Below are 9,696 nucleotides of genomic sequence, written 5' to 3'. Positions count from 1 at the left end.
GGATTGAGAGTGCAATAACTCTGGATATAGTCCATGAATCTAAGTAAAATTTTACACACATAATCTACATTGAGTGAGGGATTTACTGTTGAAATTTCAGCTCAAATGGATTAGCCTACAGCCTGGAACAAAACAAGTTAGGTGAGTCCCTCGGAAGCCTGTCATTACAGAAAACTGCAGACCTAGATTTGTCCAAAATTTCAGTAAAAAGTAGGAAGCATGATGTGGCCTGAAACCTAGTTTTTTAAAACCCCTGGGAATCACTCTTTTGACACGTTAGGTATCTGGGAAGCTAACGTGTCAAGAGGGGGGGGGGGGGTGTCTAGCATGTTTTCAGCAGGCAGCAACTTGTGCTGCTGCTGTTCCACCGTTAGGAGAAGTTTAGTGGTTGGTTGTAGGTGCCAGCCCAAATCAGGCCAGGAAAAGCTCCAGGGAGGGAGAGAGGAAGCTAGGGAAGAGAGAGAGCTACTTGGGGAATCCAAAGAAATTGTGGAGGAAGGTTTAAAGTAAAGAGGAAGAGCAACTTGCTGTTGGGCTGCAGAACAGAAATACAGAAATTCTGGTGCACCCAGGCTTCCCAGCGAATTTCAGGTGAGTTTTCCAAACTTTTTAGTGATTCTAATTGTATTCCCACGTAGGAGGGTGATAATGAAGATTTTAGTTATTTTAGATGAATTTTTAGGTATGAAAAAGGATTTGAACTATGCTTCCGAAGTTGTTGAAAGCTGTCTGAAATTCTGCAGAATGAAGCAATGGGATTTCTTTGTGTTTTAGGTGATTAAATTGTTATTTAAAGCTGAAAGTTTGTAGGTTGTGTTAGGGATTTCCTAGTCCTAACACAGAGCCTAATAGGTGGAATTGATTGTTTAAGAACCTCCGGGAGTTAAGAGGTTTAATTGGCTCGAAAATAGAACAAACAAGCTGAAAACAGGGAAATTGAATTCTGATTTATTTTTGATGTTAAGTAGTTGTTTGGTAGCTGAAAATTTATAGATGATATAGAAGGTTTTCTAGTCCTAACCCAGGGTATCAAAGAGGGGGATAAAAGCTTGGAAACCTTTGAGAATTGAGAGGTTTTATTTATCCTAAAACAAGACAAGCAAGGTAAAAATCAGAAAGTTGAGATGTGGGTGTTGGATTTCTTTTTGGAACATGCATAATCATGTTGCATCATATAGGTTATAATTTTGATCGACTCTTTTAATTGTTTAGGAGGAGAAAAGAGTCCCGGAACTGTTTGGGTTAATCCATTCCCAAACAAGTTCATAAACTTACGAATCAACAAACATGAATTTAAAGTATTTTCAAGCATAGCATATATTTTCCAAATCAGATCATTTATCCACTAATAAAAAGCAATTTAATCATAAGAATTAATACTTCTTATTTTCATTCTGTAGCATATTCATTCTGAATTTGGAGACATCATTCATTTCTCTAGAATTACAAAATAAACTACCATAGTTAAGAAGAAAACCACTCACCTTGTGATGGCTAATGCATCACCCTAGTGCTTGATACTCCCGGCACACTTCCGGGACTCTCTTCTCCTCCTAAACAATTAAAAGAGTCGATCAAAATTATAACCTATATGATGCAACATGATTATGCATGTTTCAAAAAGAAATCCAACACCCTCATCTCAACTTTCTGATTTTTACCTTGCTTGTCTTGTTTTAGGATAAATAAAACCTCTCAATTCTCAAAGGTTTCCAAGCTTTTATCCCCCCCTTTGATACCCTGGGTTAGGACTAGAAAACCTTCTATATCATCTATAAATTTTCAGCTACCAAACAACTACTTAACATCAAAAATAAATCAGAATTCAATTTCCCTGTTTTCAGCTTGTTTGTTCTATTTTCGAGCCAATTAAACCTCTTAACTCCCGGAGGTTCTTAAACAATCAATTCCACCTATTAGGCTCTGTGTTAGGACTAGGAAATCCCTAACACAACCTACAAACTTTCAGCTTTAAATAACAATTTAATCACCTAAAACACAAAGAAATCCCATCGCTTCATTCTGCAGAATTTCAGACAGCTTTCAACAACTTCGGAAGCATAGTTCAAATCCTTTTTCATACCTAAAAATTCATCTAAAATAACTAAAATCTTCCTTTATCACCCTCCTACGTGGGAATACAATTAGAATCACTAAAAAGTTTGGAAAACTCACCTGAAATTCGCTGGGACGCCTGGATGCACCAGAATTTCTGTATTTCTGTTCTGCAGCCCAACAGCAAGTTGCTCTTCCTCTTTACTTTAAACCTTCTTCCACAATTTTTTTGGATTCCCCAAGTAGCTCTCTCTCTTCCCTAGCTTCCTCTCTCCCTCCCTGAAGCTTTTCCTGGCCTGATTTGGGCTGGCACCTACAACCAACCACTAAACTTCTCCTAACGGTGGAACAGCAGCGGGCGTAGCTATGATATGTGCCCAGTAGGGCAGAAATGGGACGCCGGGAGGGCGTAGTAATGATATGTGCCAGTGGGGCAGAGTTGGGACGCCGGGAGGGCGTAGTAGTAGCACCATGCATAGGACTGTCGGGCTACTCATGAGAATGGTGCCTCATGCGAGTGGCCGGCAGTAGGGCTCGCGGGAGCCATGATTTTCAATATTTAAGCTATGTATACATATGAGTGAGCAACAAATGTATTATTTTTAAGCATAATGATTTCAGAATCTATGTGAATGTTCTATGTATCAAATTCCTCAGGGAAGGAAAGCGGACTCTACGGTCTAGAAAAAAAAAAAGACTTGAGCAAGGCGATTTTATTAATGCTTCATTTTAAAGCAACAGCTTTATTTCCTGCTAGTTGTAGTACTATTGGCAAACAACAGATTTCTTATGGGGTTGAAATCTAAGTGATGCCGCACAAATGCGGAAAAAGAGGAGGAGAAGGAAGAACAAGAGAGGAAGAAGGAAGAAGAGGTTCTAGAGACACAGGAAGAAGAGAAGGGGAGGAGGAGGAGGAAGAATAAGATCTGGGGGGAAAAGAAATTCTTAATCATTCATTAAACCCTAATCATGAAAATAGTTCCCTATATATAGGGCCCAAATACACAACTTGCATAAACCCCCCTTACACAACAATAAATCCTAATGAACCCACAAATAACACAAATAAGCCCTAAAATGCAAATAAGCCCAGAAATAAAATAAACCACAAATAAACCCTAGAATGCAAATAAGCCCAAAAATAAAATAATAAAATAAATATGCAAATAAACGAGTCTGGCTCAATCCGGGGGCTCAGGATCATCTGGATGAAGGGCTCTAATGTCCCCATCAACTCCTCCCGGGTGAGAAAAACTCGACCCCGTCGAGTACAGGTCTGGCCGGCTGTCGTACTGCTCCAGAAGATCGGGGTCAATGCGCTGCAACTGTGCTTTGGAAATCCACGTCACATCAGACTTTGGTCGACCTTTCCACCGAACAAGGTAACGTTGGTAACCACCGTTCCTGCTTGAAATAACCTGCTCATCCAATATATATTCTATTTGTTCTCTGCGTGCATGAAATTTGGGAGGTGGTGGCTCAACAGCAGGTAATAGGGCAGGGTGTCCAACATGGGCAGGTATATCAATAAAGGGGTCAGAAGGCAGGAATATTATCTTTTTGTATGGGACCAAATCTTCAATATTAAATGTCGCACTAATCCCATAGTCATCAGGAAGATCCACAACATATGCATTCGAACTGATTTTCTTTAAGATTTTGAACGGTTCTGCACTACAAGTTTGCAATTTCTTAAACGTATCTGAAGAAAATCGTTCAAGCCTAATTCTTATCATGACGTAATCTTTTTCACTTAACTCTTTATAACGTCTATGTAAATCAGCAAGAAATTTATATTTTAAATTATTAAAATGACTACAATTGCTGATTTCTTGATGCAATGAATGTGGATGTGAAGCAATTAATTGTGCAGACTCATAGACTCTATACTGATGAGACATGAAAAACAGGTCTATGGGTTGCCTAGGTTTATAATCATGCACCACTTCGAATGGATTTATACCTATGGACTTATGAACCGAACAATTATATGCAAACTCAACTGTCGGTAAAATTAAATCCCAAGTCCTAGCATATGCACTTGGGTTGAGCCTATGATGTGGAAGGTTGGGCAGAAATACTTCGGGAACTAGATCAATTGCGTGTTGGATATCACGCATCGGAAAAAGTGCATCCGGAAGATCATCAGGGACTACATCATTAAGCTCCTCTAGAAGGGAAACTACTATAGGGGAATGTTCAAGATTGGACTCCACATGGGTATCTTTAGCTACAAGTGCCAATTCAGGTGATTGGCTCTCAATATCTGTCACTACCTCTTCCACAGTTGTGATGTGAAGTGGCTTGGTTGTACTTAGATCACTAGTCTCCCTTTGGGAATCATTTTGGACAAAGTCTAATTCTGTAGGTTCGTCTTCAAAGTCTTCTTCATAGTCTTCTATATTTGGTTCATAGACTTCTTCGACATATTCGGCCTCTTGGTTCCTAACTTCTGGTTCAGTAATCGGGTAGGTCTTAGTGGAACATTGGGGCGCTATATAGCCGAATTGTTGACACCTAGAGTATTGGGTTTGGTGCCTAGGAGAGTAGGGAAGGACTACAGGTGGTGCGACCAAACCGATTTTAGGTTGGGCTGTAACAGGGGTTGGCGATTTAGGGGTCCTAGAATGTTGCACGAGCTCACGGATCTCTTGTCTGAATTCTTTGTATCCAGCCCGTATGGCAACGATCTGTTCTAAGATAGACCTCAAAATGTCGGAATTCATAGTAGCTACAGGGGTTTTAGGTTGATTGAGATAGTACTCCATATCACTACAGGTTGGCATGCAATGATGACACTGGGTGATGATGTGAAATGCAGTGTCACTAATGAAACCCTAATAACTATGATGTAGGACCAAATTTGATGCAGGACAACCTACTAATGCAATCTATTATGATTTCAGAAATCAGCAAGTCTTCACAATAATAGCTTAAATTTAAATGTTGCTGATTTTTACTTCGGTTATTCAGAATTAAGGATTAAGATTATTCAATTTAAGAAATTAGATTGCAATCAAGTAGTACAGTTGTTCTGATCCTAAATCAATATGATCGAATAATGTTGAGAAACGTCCTGTTACTAGGGTGTGCTAATTTAATGTCAAGATTTAAAGGGTAATAGGACGGGTTCGGAAGTGAGAGGTTCAATGTTCTGAATTATAACAGCAATATAAGTTTTCAAAATGTGGCTATCATGCAAGAGAACTAGAACATAATTAAATGAACAAGCCAGAAAAAGTAGAAACCTATCACCTGTGGCGGATGCAGTCAACCAGAATCGTCTGCTCGTGGAGTCTCGGACACGAAGTTGGCGCCGGGCAGAGCTAGCTGGAGTTATGGACCTGCATCTACAGCACAAGGCTTCCGGGGCTGTTGAAATGGGCTGAAGAACAATCTGGTTTGGGCATGAGATCGGACCTGCAGCGCTTGGGCTTGGGCCGCGCTCAATTGATGGCGCACGGGCTTGGGCCAGTACAGAAGCAAGAGCGGCTGGGGCCTTGGTTCGTGCGGGAAAGATGGATGGCCAAGGGGGAGAGCAGATGAGGGAGGCGACGGTGATGGCCAAGGGGGAGAGCAGATGAGGGAGGCGACGGTTGGGATGGCGGCCGAAGTCGGGGAGGTGCTGTGGTGGTGCTCGGGGTGGCGGTGGCGAGGATGGCGTGGGTCCGGTGTCGTTCACGGGAGACGTCCTCGGGTCGCAGTGAAGGCGGACACGGCGGCGGCGGCGGACGAGGCTCGGTGGAGACGGAGCCCGGCGGAGGTGGCGCAACAGAGATGGAGCGGCAGAGAGAAGGCTGCCGCGAAAGATGAGCGGCGGCAGACTCGGCGAGGCGGCGGAAATGGGGTTGACACGACGGCGGCGAGGAGGAAAGGCGGAGCGGCTGGTGGTGGCGCTTCAGGCGGAGCTCGGCGACGGCGGCGAAGGGGTGGCACGACGGCGGCGAGGAGGAAAGGCGGAGCGGCCAGAGGCAGCGCTGCAGGCGGAGCTCGGCGACGGCGGCGAAGGGGACGGTGGAAACCCTAGGGTTTCCTTTTCGGCAGAACAGAGGTTGGTTTTTTTTTTTTTTTTTTTTTTTTTTTTGAGACACGTGAGATCACGTGTGTTGTTATAACCTTGGATCCGGTCGGATTCGGGTTGTCGGGCGTGAACCGCTCCGATAACCCGTTAGTTCCTCACGTGCAAGGCACGTGTATTTTTTTTTTTTTTTTTGGAATGGATCCGGGCTAGCAGAGAAACGGGTAACGGGTTTGGATCTTACCCGTTAGGTTTGTTTTCTTCAACCTCCCGATGGTTTCGGGAGAAGGCTCCGATCTTCACGGCGATGGCGGTGGCCGGGGCTCTGGGACCTATGGCGGCGGGCGGGGCCGGTCACGGGCTCCGGCCGGCGGCGCTTCCGGTGACGCGTCGGCAGTCACGGCTGCGGCTCCGTGACCTGCAGCGGGGGATGGCTGGCGTTCCCGGGTTTGCCACGGGTCGGCCGTGGGCGGCGCGGGCGAGCTGGTGGCGCTGCTGACGTTGTGCGCGGGGTGAAGGCGGCCGTGGGCGCGACGGGTGGTGGGATTTGGCTCCTCCGACGGTGGGCTCGGGCCTTCACTGGGCAGCGGCGGCGACTGATGGATCAAGTCAGAGAGACGCGAAGGAGAGTCTGGTGCAGGGGCTGTGGCTCTTTCTTCTCTCTCGGCTGCAGAACTTTTTTTTTTTTTTTTTTTTTTTTTTTTGCTCTGGTGAAGACACAGACCGAGAGAGAGGGGGGGTCGGATGCGGATGGCTGTCGATCTGGGCCTTCACAGACTCGGCAGTGATCCTTTTTTTTTTTTTTCTTTGGTGAGCGGACTGACAGAGGGAAGGGGTCTGTTCTTGTTGTTGATGGTAACCGAGGGAAAGAAAAACTGTTGACGGATCGGGGCTTTGGCAATAGAAGCAAAACCGGTTGCTCTGATACCAAGTTGATGCCGCACAAATGCGGAAAAAGAGGAGGAGAAGGAAGAACAAGAGAGGAAGAAGGAAGAAGAGGTTCTAGAGACACAGGAAGAAGAGAAGGGGAGGAGGAGGAGGAAGAATAAGATCTGGGGGGAAAAGAAATTCTTAATCATTCATTAAACCCTAATCATGAAAATAGTTCCCTATATATAGGGCCCAAATACACAACTTGCATAAACCCCCCTTACACAACAATAAATCCTAATGAACCCACAAATAACACAAATAAGCCCTAAAATGCAAATAAGCCCAGAAATAAAATAAACCACAAATAAACCCTAGAATGCAAATAAGCCCAAAAATAAAATAATAAAATAAATATGCAAATAAACGAGTCTGGCTCAATCCGGGGGCTCAGGATCATCTGGATGAAGGGCTCTGATGTCCCCATCACTAAGTGCTTTAAAATCAAATGCAAATGTTTCATATGTGGCATAAACACGTTATATTTAATGTATATAAATAAGTATCACAGCTGAAACCTCTTATTTCCTCATGGTTAACAGATTATCCACTCACTGGGACTTAGGTCTCATCCCTCTCTTTTTCTGTAAATTTTTGCAGATCGGCAGAGTCATAACATTATAAAGGTACCGCATCAGCATCATCCTAGAAGTTTGTCATAGAAGGTTGGCCATGCCCCTCTAAGTGAAAGGAAAAACCTTTGTATTATGCATATAGGTGAGGTGTGAATGTAAAGTAACTTGAGACAGATGTAAAGTTTGTTATATTTTGAGCTATGTATAGTAGACTTTAAGTTATAAATGAAAGCTTCGGTTGCTTTTAGTTATGATTAAAGTGAGTTAAACTAATTAAACTGACAGGTTTAGTATGTGTTAATTTTTATTGGTTGGTTGGTTGGATATAGTAATTGACAAGTTTTTAATAGTAATTTGTGAACCGCGGCACAAGCTGCTAATAGAAACTCTGCTCGGTACTGTACCCGACTAACCTACTATGGGAAAGGATCCCACATTATGTGCCGGGTCCGCTCTGATACCATTTGTAACAACCCAGGACCTTACCCAAAATGGCTAGCCGGAAGGTATTATTTGGATTCCTTGATCCTGTATAAGTACCCAAGATCTACCCAGCAAATAACCGATGTGAGACTAAACACACGCCCGCACGGGTCCTCACAATAATATTGATGATAAAAGATACGTATCCATTACCATCTTCAAATGTATCGGCTAGCATTTTGTGTGTATCACATTTTGAGTATGTGCAAATCAAAGTTTCATAACTAGTCTATAAGATAAATAAAGGATGCATCGATAAATTTTAGAAGTGCGTTAAATCAAACATATATGTATTAGCTTACTAGCTAGTCAGTGACAATAAACTAAGAGTGTATCAATAAACTTCTAGTGTGTATCAATTGGATATGTATGTATTAGCTCCGTAACTAGTCTCTAATGATAAACCATGCATGCATCAACAAATTTTAAATGTGTTTCAAGTCAGATAATATGTGTATCATGCAAAAAAAGATCATGGACGTTCATGCATGTTGGTCCCCCAGGAGGTTTATGGTGGGTAAAATGGAAAGATACATTCTAGGAAAAGACATATACATATCATTCTATGCTATGTATGTGCCATTTGTTAAAATAGTACATATTATGTACGTTACAAACCAATAGAGGCCAAAATATGATCCTCCAAGTCTCATCTTCAGCCCCTCTTTTCTCTTCTCAATCATCATTTACGATGCCTCAACACACCCACGAGACCCACCATAACTTAAAGAGTGGACGGTGCTGCTCCCTTTGTCAGCCTCGACAACCTCTTCTATTCAGTCGAGCGACTAGGCTGCATGGTTTGTGTCTTGATCATCATATATATATATAGGGAATAAGCTATTAATTTATGTAGGGCAAAGCCATCCAGGAGATGCTAAATGTGTCTCGATCTGCAAAACTGAAAAATACAGCTTTTTTCTTGCAAAATCAATTGACAAGTAGTTCTTTCTACAATCTTATGAATATTTGAACAATTTTCATTTAATACATTTATAGAGTGAATAATTTATAGAATTATTCAACTCAACTCAACTCAACTCAGTTAAGTCGTAATCCCAAACTAGTTTGGGGATGGCTTAGAATCGTTAAGCAAAATTTAAAATTACTTTCAATTAATACTTTGAAAGTAAAGTCTAAAAAGCCCACCTTGGCAATTCACAATTTTATTAACAAAATTCTTTCATTATAAAGTTGAAAGCAGTCTTGTTGATCAAAAGAATCCTCCAGAAACCCTAACCCTAGCTTGCTCCTGCCCTGGCGAACTACGACCTAACTTCCCAAATTGCCCCCCACCTTGACCGCCACCTCATCTTCCTCCTCTTGGAGTTCCTCCTAAATATCAAATTTTTGCATTAATACCCTCCTAAATATCAAATTTTGCATAAATATTCTCCCAAAATTAATTTTTACATGTATACCCTTGTAAAACACTCATTTTGCTATTCTACCTTTTTTATTCTTATTTTTGCATATGTACCTATGCCATCTAATACTGTTAAAAAATTAACAGTTTTAAATTAAAATAACTAAAATATTATTAATGGATAGACGCGCAAAAAAATATATTTATAAGGGTATATAAGTAAATAGAAACTTTACAAGAATATTCATGCAATTTTACATATTTAGGAG

At 42.0% G+C, this 9,696-nt stretch overlaps 1 long non-coding RNA gene across 1 annotated transcript; it reads left to right on the top strand.

Moving 5' to 3' along the window:
- Positions 1–232: 232 nt before the first annotated feature.
- Positions 233–7,829, top strand: LOC148702772 (uncharacterized). Its single transcript, XR_015968203.2, has 2 exons — positions 233–591; positions 7,604–7,829. It is a non-coding gene; the product is annotated as an uncharacterized LOC148702772 (long non-coding RNA).
- The last annotated feature ends 1,867 nt before the right edge of the window (positions 7,830–9,696 follow it).

This window comes from Phoenix dactylifera, chromosome 8, assembly GCF_051530095.1.
Source record: "Phoenix dactylifera cultivar Ajwa chromosome 8, Ajwa_hap1_PhDact_Kaust_v1.1, whole genome shotgun sequence".
Classification (NCBI taxonomy): domain Eukaryota; kingdom Viridiplantae; phylum Streptophyta; class Magnoliopsida; order Arecales; family Arecaceae; genus Phoenix; species Phoenix dactylifera.
The sequence above is the reverse complement of the archived record's forward strand: the minus strand, read 5'-3'. Positions and strand labels throughout refer to the sequence as shown.